Below are 12452 nucleotides of genomic sequence, written 5' to 3'. Positions count from 1 at the left end.
CAAATCTGTGTTTACTGCTCAAAGGGAGATAAATCCTGACAATTTAGAACTTAACTGCAACAACACTTTTCCCCCTTCTTGACTTAAACAAGAGGATTCAACGAGCTTCTTTCAAAAATTAATTAGAGTGTTTTTCTACCCAAAGTACATTATTCATCAATAATTGGTAAAGATCAGATAGTTGATTCAAAAGATTTTTACTTAAAACAGTTCAAAAGATATAAACAAATTTTGTTCCAATTTCATTCTTTCATTTTTTGCTGTGACCTTGACCTTTGACCTAATAACTTAAAACTCTTTTTTACACTATTTGACCTTCTTCTTCTTCCTTCTTCTTATGGTCATCAGATTTTTGATGATTACTTGACCAATATCAATCAAAGTTTGGCACAAATGTTACACATGCGGTTCAAAATATGTCCTCTGGAATTATAATCATATTTTTGCTAAAATATCTGCCTATCAATAGACATTGAGCTCATGACCTTTGACCTTTGACCTAGTTGCATCAGAATCAAAAGTGGACTTTTTCATTTCTCTTGAGGCAATATTAAACCAAATTGGGTAAACATATTGTTTAAAGTTGAAAAAATATCGTCCTAAAATGGAAATTTGATCTCTGTGAAGAATTTGTCATGTTTATAGGATAGAAAGCACCTGAGTCAGGACTGGCCCAGGAGAAATTGCTTAATAGATGAAAATCCTCAGAAAACTCACACTGGACTTAGAAGCCTTTTGAATTTAAAGGATAATCAATTAAAGTATTACAAATAAAACTTCTGATAAAGCAGATACAATATCATGGAGATTTGATAATAAGAACTTTCTTTGATCTTAAATCAATCATGTATTCTCAGTATAACTCAATTACAAGATTTTAACAAATTTCCTCATAATTATTTCTTGCTTACATGAATAAAACACATCAAACGAACAATTAATTCTCATAGTCTGAAATACTGTTTACAAATCAATCAGCGCAGATTTAATGAGTATAGTTCACCAATGATCAAGGTTGTCTGATCAGAATAGATTCTGCATCAAGCCATACTTGCAAATAAAATGAGAATGGAAACTAGGAATGTGTCAAAGAGACAATAATCAACCAAAGAGCAGAAAACAGTCCAAGGCCATAAACACAGTGAGAAAATGACTTAACCAGAGGCTGGCTTCATCTTGCTCCTAAACTCTTTTCCTCAATGGAGATTACAACTATTTTTCATTGGTCATTTATAATATAACAGGACAATATTGAGCATATATTCCTCAGATCATTCAGTTTTGTAGATCCTTAAATCACTGGAGAGTCAAAAAGTGATCAATCCTTAAATCGTTTCATTTCCATTTTAAATCAAGAGCAAGTACTAACTCCTCAAGTATCTAAATGATGCCCAAGTACTATGATATTCTTATATAAAGAATGTGTCCATAGTTCACAGATGCACGTACACACATATTTTCTGTGATCAGTGGACCTTGAAATCTTGGTCAAAACTCTAATATGCCATTAAAATCAGAAAGATAAGAAACATGTGTACTAAGCTGCAATTTGATTGGACTTCAACTTCATCAAAAACTACCTTGACCAAAAACTTTAACCAAAAACTTAATCCTAGAACTTAAACCAGAAACAGGACAGACGTACGGACAGACGAATGGAAAGAGGAATGGACAACTGAACAAACAAACAGACGAATAGACCGAAAAAAAACATAGAAATAATCCTAAAACTAAAATCTGATAAAGCTTAGTGACAATAGTGGAATATAACACAATCTCTCCTAAAAAGCTAATCAAAACATTTGCAGAGACAGATACCACTATAACATTCCAACACTACTATATCTTGATGCAATCTGGGTAATATCACTTCTGGTAACAAATACATGATATATTCTTTATCTTAGGAATTTATTACTAAATATTAATAACCCTTTGCTATTATAACAATTTATTTGATTATTTTTATTGGCATGGTCTGTTTTTCTCTCTGTCAGAATCATTATATGATCCATAAATAATATTTTGATTGAGATCTGGTATTTACGATAACCTTTCAGTTAGGTTATGATCTATGCAAATGGAGGGAATTGTAAAGAATTGCAATATTCAGTAATTTGATATACCCATAGATATATATAATTGAGTAGGTTCATTACTTATAATCATATCAACAAATGGCATAAGAAATCAAAGCAGATGTGAGGAATAGATAAGGTCAGAGGGTACTTATTTAACTCTGTACAGTTACTATAGCTCAATTTTCAAAGCTTGTATAACAAATCAATAAATGTTATACCATTGTTACATATATCCATTGTTGATTGATTGAGTGTTGGTGTTTTAACACCACTTTAATTTTAAGCGCCACATCTGGGCTATTTCCTAACAGTAATTTTTTATGGAAGGGGGAAGCTGAAGTCCCCAGAGAAAACAACCAACCTTTGACAGGAAAACTGCCAATCAAAGTCAATAAAACTGGAGTCAAGTGTACCCACAAGAGCGGGGTTTCAAACTCACAATCTCAGTGTTGACTGGCTAGTGATTACAGTAGTCGAACAACTTAGACCACTAGGCTACCAAGGTCAAAGTTATTATTTGTAAGTTTCACTCAGAGTGATTTTTGGATGTGTGAAACATCAAATTAGATATTCCTTTCAAAATCATTAATTGAAAGAGATCTCTGAAAGAATATGATTTATTAAAATAGAATGTTTTTCCCTTCCAAGAAAAAACAAGTTTAGGTATTAGTTTAGATGACCATATATGAATGTATTGTGTCCAATGAAAAGTGTCATAAAAAACACTCTTAGAGTAGTGTATAAATTATAGCTCAGACCTAATATGATTCTTATTTAGATATAAGAAAATGTGGTATGAGTGCCAATGACACAATTCTCCATCCAAGTTACAATATGTAAAAGTAAACCATTGTAGGTCACAGTACAGTTTTAAACACAGAGCCTTGGCTCAGCAAGCTAGAAAGGGGACCAAAAATTGATTGGTGTAAAACCATTCAAATAATATATAATATATATTAGAAACTATAATTGCTACTTGAGCAACCTCCAATGTACAATGTGACCTTCAGGTGTCTTGGAGGATTCTAACAACTGGAACTAGTTAGCAGGTAGTATAGATATATCAAGCAGTTACGATTCTATTTCTGACAACTTAATTATACACCACAAATAATCTTATTACTACTATTTTACTACAGAACTAAAGGTTACAACAATGTCTAGACATCTGTAGAAATCAATTGTTTTCTCTATAAACTTACGTATGTAATGAACTTTGATGACTTCATATATACAAGTATTAACATGTGCAGAAATATTGTCAAAAGGAAGGATGATACTATAGAATAAAATTGAGAATGAAAATGGGGAAGTGTCTAATAGACAACATCCTGACTAAAGAGCTGAAAACAGTCAAAGGCCACCAATAGGTCTTCAACACAGCAAGAAAATTATAGGTCAAGTTACTGTCTTCAACATGGAGCCTTGGCTCACTCTGATCAACAAGCTATAAAGGGCCCCAACAAAATTACAAGTGTTAAAACAATCAAAACGGGAAATGCATATTAGACCACACTTGTTTTCCAGAAGTAAATTAGCAAATAAACAGGTACTTCTGATCTAAGCAACAGGGCAAATATGCTCTCCTTTTCAAATTTCATATTCAACCACCAGGTAACAGCTAGCCCCTTCTCTTTTTATGGTAAATTCTTCAATTTCAAGCATTCTTTGACTTGAGTTCAAATAAAGTGATAATTATTTTATTTCTAAACTATAATCTATCCTTGAACTTGTGCTTAAAAATTCAACATCCCTTTAAATGCATATTATAGCACACTAGTCCCCAAAGTCTGTTACTGTAGTACAAAAAAACAGGTACTAAATCTGATCTAAGCAACAGGGCAAATATTCCCTTCTTTTCAAAGGAGTAGGTGAGGTAAGGGCCGATTATGGCCTCAAATTTCAAGTTCATCTGACGAAAGATTTTGGACACTTTTTAAACACTTAAGTGTCTATTTCAGTTGATTCAATTAGTTTATGTGAAATATTTTGACTTAAAAACGCTCCGATTCAGGCTTTTTTTGAAAAATCTATCAAAGATGCCAAAAAATGTAACTTTTTAGATGGTTTTTTGTCAAAAATGAAAGTGGCCGCATCCGTGTTCATCCTCAACCTTTATATATGTTATGTATTATCATCAAATACAACTTAAATTTTAATATTAAGAATGAACACAAATGCGGCCACTTTCATTTAAGACGGAACCGTCAAAAATTTAACTAAAATGCTAAAATTGTGAAGATTTCAGTAATTTAGCATGAGTTAAAGATGCCAGTACCCGATATATGTGCATTGTATTGTCAAAAACAGCCCATATCTATGTAGCAGAAGCATTCTACTTTCCAATAAATAACTAAGTTTACATAACAATTTTGTAAAACTGCTATATTTTGGGGCCAAAAAGGGGTCTTACTGGACTTACTCCTTTCATATTTTTTTATTACTCAAAAGTTACTATAAACAAGGGTTCTACAGTGATTTCAGATCCTTAAGCTTTCATTTGGTACCATTACCTAATATGTTACTTATTGACAAAATTACACCTATGAGAAGGCAAATGCAAAGTGCTTTAAAGCACTGAAGGATAAAGATTGTTTTAATTTATCAGTGGGAAGTAAAATAAAATATTGCATTGGTTGTAGTTGATTTAACTGCAATTCAAAACAAAGAAAGATAACTGAAATTTAATAGAAAAAGTTAAGATGACTAAAACAATGACATCATTTATATTTTTAGAACAGATATTAGATGCACCTTGCAAAAGTTATGTCATTTTCTTGACTAGTGTAACATCATTTTGTGCCTTGAATATCTGAGCATATATTACATTAATAAATTTCTGGAAATTCTCATGGATAGAATATATAGAATGTTGTGATCAATGCACTATATTTTGTGTATCAAAAGGTAGTGATAAGCCTTGGAAGATTTAGATATCAAGTCAATCCCATAAGGTTTCGATAGCATTTCATGCAATCTTTACCTAAAAATTATATTTTGTTTAAAATATGCACTACTTTCTTATGCATGTCCTTTTTGACTTGGTTAAAATGACAAACTAGTAGTTCTAAATCTTCAACAGAATGCAAAAGAAACCATAGAATTATACTGGAAACTTACCCAGGACACAATTGAAAGATCACATCTCCTTAGCTAAAGTAACATAATACCATACTTTAGTACGTATCAGTATATAAATATGGTATTTTTACATTTGGCTGCTAGCTCTTATTTCATACATGCATAAAAATCTGCAGTATTGGTTAACCCAGATACACCAGATGCACAAGAAACATATTTGATGCACATACAAAACAAAGGAAGGAAACAGTTTGACATTAAGACACAGATTTATGGGATGAGCAGAAAACATCAAAGAAGGCTTTACCTATTTGCAATTCTTTGTAGATCAGCAATCTTGACTTTGTTTTCCTTTTATAATTCTTCTCTACTGACAAAAGGCCAAACTAAATATCCTATTCTATAAATACAATGATAAATACATTACTATGACAAGTACATAGATGGGTTCAAAAGATATCATATTAAACAAAATCTTTGATTAAACTACTACCGCCCTGATTCCATGACAACCATGACAAAAACTCAACAAATGAGGATTTATATCCTATTGACAACACTGGTGAAATTATTGTAAAATTTGATATTTCTCTGGCATGATTCAAATAATTTAAAAGCCTTGAGCCTTGCCCTACAAAATAAATGTGAATGAGGGTCAAGGTCACAATTCATTTTTAGCCTTGGTATCAAGAACTAGAAGCTCTAAAAAGCCTGTGTTGCTCACCTTGGTCTATGTGCATATTCAACAAATGACATTCTCCAAAGTTGTTGATGAGAACATTCACTCCTTTAAAATGTGACATCCTACAAACTATATTGGCAAAAATTGACTTGCTAGTAGATCTTGCCTTGCTGATAATTCCAGTGAATAACATTAAAGGGCAATGACTCCAATTCATGTGACTCAAACTTGTGTCTGATTCATTTGTCATTTTGAGCAATAAAATATGTTTAAACTAACAGGATTAATTTCCTTCATACAGTTTTAATTTAAGATCTCATCTTGCTGATCATTTTCACTTTTTTCAAGTTTCTAGCTATCTAACATAATTTTTAAGATATAATGCAAAAATGCCAAAAAATGGTAAAAATCGTCATCAAAAGGCAATAACTCCATTGTGAGTAGACATTTCTTAATTCTTATATTTAAGCATGAATATAGCTTAATTATGAGGTTGGTTAACACATATAACCCTTCTTTTTTCAAAAATTTGTTACACACAAAACTTGAGGGGTCTTTGCATATCCTAGGACATCTTCACCTGTATTTCACAGCATCTTAATTATTCCAGTGGATGTACAGTCTATATTTACCCCTTTACATCTTATACATCAATTAAATAAGAAAATCTTTTTTCAATTTGTATCATTTATGATCTGTTTGTTCAGAGCACTGACAATGTAAAAAGGTTAGATGAAAATGATACAACCATCCAACTGCAAAACCAATTGCAATCATTATGACACAACGATAATACATAGCTGACAGCTATACAAACAAACTCTAGTCAAAAAGGTGCAAAAAAATGATAACTTCTCTCATGGAAATCCTAAAAACATTTTGCTAATAGGTTTTAAAGCACCTTCCAGAAATACCAAGAGATATAAAAGCGATAAGTAAGTAAAATAATCTAATCTCTTTTGTTAATTCACCTTGTGAATATTTTTTTCCTTTTGCTTCATTTGATACTTCATGCACTGTCTTGTCTAAATAAATATTTATACAAATTATCCTCATCAGCAAAGACTTAAGCTACTCTTAAGATTTTTGCTTTAGATTTCATGCAAAAAATGTCAGAATCTTCCGATTGAGTCCTGATAGTGGTATATTTCGAGAAACTTGCTGACCTGCAAAGATTTTTCTTTTTTAAAGATCAAAAAGAATCAAAAATCAGTACCAATCAGTTCTGACATTGTTTAGTCTTGACTCATATTTCCCTATAACTTAATACATGTACATGTATTTTTTTTAAATAAATACATTTTTTATATCTAAAGTTTTCTTTGAAAAATGATCGAGGAGTATTAAAGATTTTCCTATAGAATGTCAATATTTTTTTTGGGGAAAACTTATTTTCTAAGCAAATCAGTCTGGGCTCAAAATTCAAATTCAAAATAAAAATAAAACAGCTTTCTACTTTTATATTTAGGTTCAAAATTTCATCTATTTCATCAAAGTTGGTATAACAGTTCAAATACATAATATCTGAATTTTTCTTTTATTATCAAGGTCAAAAGGTTAACAAACCCCTGAAAATGTATCTAACCTAAGGACTTTGACCTCAAAATTATCATATTCTTGTTGATAGATCCACTATTTTCTAGAACACTGAAATAAGTACAGAACGGTTACAAGGTGAAAACCCCTGGGAAGATGCTTATTATGATCATCTTAATTATAAGAGATTTCCATTAAGATCACAGAAAACTATGCTAGAATGTGTTAGGTTACTGTATACCGGTCTAATTACTACTGAGTGTTGTTCTGTGTTTAAAAATTCTTTATGATTTACCAAGATAACTGAACTTTCAAGATAGAGAACTTTCTGACCCAATAATATGACTTAGCTGCCCCTCTTTAATATTTCTATTTTTTAAATCTATACATATCAAGAATCTACCCCTCAATCATAACATCTTCATATTCATTGAACCTTGAAATCTGGGTCAAAACTTTACTTTGGCATATTTTTGGGGAAGTTTTTACCACAATGAATATGTTGGTGTGATCAAAAACTATATAATCCAAAACTTCAATCTAACACAGGATGGACAGAGTTACACACTGGAAAACAATGATCCCCTTATTTGATGAGAAATACCTTTCTGTGTGTTGAAAGGGGAACTAGATAAATTTGCAGTATACATCTGGTAACAATATATTACCCTTTTTATGTATTATATCATGCTGTATAATAAATAAAATGTCTCGCTACCAAGCATATCATTTCTTGTGTTTTGTTCCACACCTTTGGCTGAGGAACTTTCAATTGACCTGCCTTCTACCAAATAAATTCAAATACAAAGCAATGGTAGAAAGTTGTTGCATTGGCAATAATACCATACCTCCTTATGTTCATATATTTATATGTGCATTGCTAAAATATAGTATAAAACCATTAAATCCAATTTAAGGAACAAAGAAAGAAGTGCCACTTCAAATATTATTTTGTAAAGTTGATATCAAATATAACATGAAAAAAGATGGAACAACTGAACAGTGTCAAACAGAGGACTTTCACATTCATACGTTTTCCCCATACATTGCAAAAGTCACTACGAATGCTCATGTTATTTTACAGTAAGACTCGACTGTTCATTGATGTCATTTACCCAACTCATACATAACAAAGAAATCAAATTGGTACACATGTATTCTGGTACAAGTATGGTATACATGTGTTCTGGTACAAGAATGGTATACATGTATTCTGGTACAAGTATGGTATACATGTATTCTGGTACAAGTATTTTCATATTTCAAAGGCATGAGGTATTGCTTTTCTTTGTAAATTGTGAAACATTATACATGTAACTTTATCTAGTAAAATGTACATATGAATATAGACTTGTATGTTTCATAATGTATTATAGGATGTTGTAGTAGTTTCTTCTAACTAATATGAGTTACATTAAGTGTGATTTGGAAAATCATAATTATTTCCCTTATTTATATCCTGAACAAAAGACACCAAAAATTTGGTTGAAATCTATGTTCCTCTTGCGAAATCTACACAAATATAAATTTTTTGTTTAATATTTTTAAAATAAAAGCCAATTTATCAGCTTCAATCTATACAATTTGAACTTAATGAATTGTGTTCATTGAAAATGTAAAATAAAACTTTGGTAAATCATATTAAGCTGCAATTTATTTAGATAAAGAATAAAGATTCCCTGTAAATGCACCAAAACTAAACACATGCACATACTCGCAAGAATTTCTCCAAACTTCTATTTTTTGTTTTTTCTAAAAAAAAATTAAAATAAAGTCATTTATGATGGAAACAACACCCATTCTGCACCGTAAGTTGTAGATTTTAGTGGGAGATTACATTTTAATAGTCATTGGTACTGCTATATGCTCAAGACATATATTTCTTTTTTAAATTCAGATCAGCTTTAACAAAGATGCTTTCAATTTGAATGCACTTCTATTTTCTTTCTAATATTGGTAAAAAAAAAAGTAAAATGATACTGAATTCTTTACAAAATATGTTGCTTTTCATATTCATAGATTTAACTTTTAAATTCTGCAATAAGATATTGCTCTTTTTACAACCAAATCATTTTATATTTATAAGCTTTTCATTTTTTTTAGTACTTTTGTAAATATTTGGTTATTTTTCTGAATTATCATCATTCTAGATAAAACATAAATATAAAGGTACAGAAAGGGCAGCAAAGTAATAAAGTTATAAATATAAGAAAAAAGAATGAAAAATTTCTTTTTAAATTTTTGGATTGTAAAAAAGCAATCAATCATCTATTTTTTTTTTATCTGAGAACAAAACATTTCAAATAAATAAAGAACTTACCAGTTCTGGTAAAATCCAAGAAAAGAACCAGTATCTTCCAGGTATAAAAACTACAATAGGGAAAAAAATTCCAATGCAAAAACGTGAGAAAAAATGTATGAACTAATCAGTAAAATGACAAAATATGATAAATCTGAGATGCAATACACAATTTTTGACAATAATCCAGACCAAGAAGATAGTACACCTCTACTTTCACTACTTATCTTGTCTTTGATAACTCATGAATATTCATTGCTGCATTTTCTACAAAATGAGGCTACTAATGGGGAAATGAATTCTTAATGGAAAATATTTTGGATAAGAAAAAAATTGTGCAACATACTGCAAATATGCTTTACCCTGCTACATTCTTTATGTGCTTGTTCAAATTCAGGAGACATTATTCAATGATTGTTGTTGGCTGCTGATTAGCATATTTGTATTTGCTGAATGTTTTAGGCCTTGGGTTTTCTATTTTGAATTTTGATTGTGTCACACTTTGTCATGCTGAGGCATTTTTTAGGTTTTTATAAGGTAGAATTTTTTCTTATTATTGAAGGCTGTACAGTGACTTTTACATTATAGCTGTTTACATCCTAATTCTTTAGTCTGGTAGATAAGTTGTTTCATTGGCAACCATTGTGACAATGCACATTTTCTATTTTCTTACTGGCAACCGTTGTGACAATGCACATTTTCTATTTTCTTACTGGCAACCATTGTGACAATGCACATTTTCTATTTTCTTACAAGTATGTACTACTAAAATATGATTACCTTGTGCTCAGGCCATTCATTAGGAGGCGGTACCCGGTACTTTTACCCTCCTATGCTATTGACAAGTACCGCCTAAATGTAGGAAATTTTATATAAGCTATTCATGGAATAAATTGAAAAGTACCACCTAGAAATGTGGAAAGTACCAGGCAACATGAAAGATAATGAAACCCCTGTGTGCTGGACAACTATTTATGTGTCTATTTCCTCTTCACTTACTTGTAATGTTATTAGTTGTTTCAGTTTATATCAAATTAACTTCAGAGGCAGCTACATAAGGGAGGAGGCCAGGTGCCTAGGGCTCTGGTCCCCCTTTTGTGGGTAAAATTCGGTTAATTATTTTGGGAATCACTGAAGCATGACTGGAGTAGGCCCCCTCGTAGGTAGTCAGTGGGCCATCCTTATGAAAATTTCTGGATCAGCCACTGTTTATAAAGTGTTTCATTTCTTATAAATTTGAAATTCCAACAACAGTTTCCAAATACTGTGGATTCAATTATTTTCCAGGTTTGAGAGAAAAATCATATTTCTGTAGATATTATAATTTGTAGTCTTGTTCAAAATATTCTTATTTGAATATTCACCTATAGAAAAACTTTCATTTTGTTAAAAATTTGAATTCTAGGTTGTCCATTACTCACATATCAGTGAAAATTGGTAGCTCACAAATAAAAATTAATCCAAGGTAGTGGATTTAGAAATTTAGGGACACAATGACCAAATCCTTTCAACTTTGCCGCTATATGTATTCAGAGTTCTTTATCTTCTAATTTAAATCAATCTCAAAGTTTACTAACCTTCTGTTTATTGAACTAAAAAAGATCCCCATTTTGGCCTCTTTTTTTAAATAAGGAAGGATGGATTACAGGTGGTCTAAGGACTAATTAAATCTCTACCAATTAGTTCTAGATACCTGTATATGATAAACAGATATTACAACACCTGATTAACATTATGTTTACATCATACAATCGATGTTTTTTTTTCCTGCCAATTTGTTTTTGATTTGTTTTTCTTTTCACTAGTTCTGTTCAACCATTTATTAAGCTAATTTATGTATGATGATATAAACACTTATCTTTTTTAGTGGAAAGAGAAAATGATCCTTATCTATAGAATATACAATAGTTTTAACAATATATCTTACATGCCACTGAATGAACATCATTTGAACTCTGGAAGGTTGTTGTCTCATTGGCAATCATACCATATCTCCTTATTCATGTTTTTTACATATTGGAATTATAATCATCAATATGCTGTTTTCATGGAATGAAAATTTTAGAGGAAATTGTTTTGAGGCATTTATTAAAATTACCCTTTGAATTTTACTGCATGATAAGACATTAAAAAAACTTGTGAAATTGTCTTGCCTCTTATTTATGCATATACTAAATGAGTGTCAGATTCAATCTTCAAACCCCGTTCATATATGTAGTAAAAATGATTATCAACATATATTTTTAACCTATATATTATAAAATCAAACACACCTAGAAAAATCCAATTGCATGAGTTCGCTATCTATATAGAAGCCCAGGTGGTCTTGTGGTCTAGCGGGACAGCTACAGTGCAGGCGATTTGGTGTCACAATATCTCAGTAGCATGGGTTCGAATTCCAGCGAGGGAAAAACAAAAAATTTGCGAATAATTATATTTATAAGTACGTCTGAGTCAGTGACAACTCTTCAACAGATTTATCCATCGGATCACCAGCAATGATGGCGATACATGGCTGTGTACATTATGTATATACAACTCGTCTAAACATCAACCCAACAATGTTAGATCTGTAAATCTCAATCTATGAACCATTGAAAATTGCCTAAATTTGGTCAGATTGTTCATGAAAAAACACATTTCTGTGCATAAAAAAAAATTTTATGTGATAGAATTTTGAAATAAATTGTGAGAAGATAGGTTTCATAATATGTTGAACTGCGACTGTACAATCCAAGATGGCGGTATAACATGAATCTATCTTAATCATAGA

General features: G+C 31.0%; 1 protein-coding gene across 2 annotated transcripts in view; it reads right to left on the bottom strand.

Moving 5' to 3' along the window:
* Positions 1 to 12099, bottom strand: part of LOC143045245 (uncharacterized) — a 99452-nt gene extending 87353 nt beyond the window's left edge. The window contains exons 1-3 of one of the 2 annotated variants that reach the window (XM_076217613.1): positions 11953 to 12099; positions 11257 to 11372; positions 9701 to 9750 (exon numbers count right to left, since the gene is read on the bottom strand). The gene's annotated coding sequence lies outside the window, so the exon portion shown is untranslated. Of the gene's footprint in view, positions 1 to 5469; positions 5488 to 9700; positions 9751 to 11256; positions 11373 to 11952 lie in introns of those variants that run through there. The other variant, XM_076217614.1, reaches the window with a different exon arrangement.
* Between the last annotated feature and the right edge of the window lie 353 nt (positions 12100 to 12452).

Source organism: Mytilus galloprovincialis, chromosome 9 (assembly GCF_965363235.1).
Source record: "Mytilus galloprovincialis chromosome 9, xbMytGall1.hap1.1, whole genome shotgun sequence".
Lineage (NCBI taxonomy): Eukaryota > Metazoa > Mollusca > Bivalvia > Mytilida > Mytilidae > Mytilus > Mytilus galloprovincialis.
This window is presented reverse-complemented; position numbering and strand designations above follow the sequence as displayed.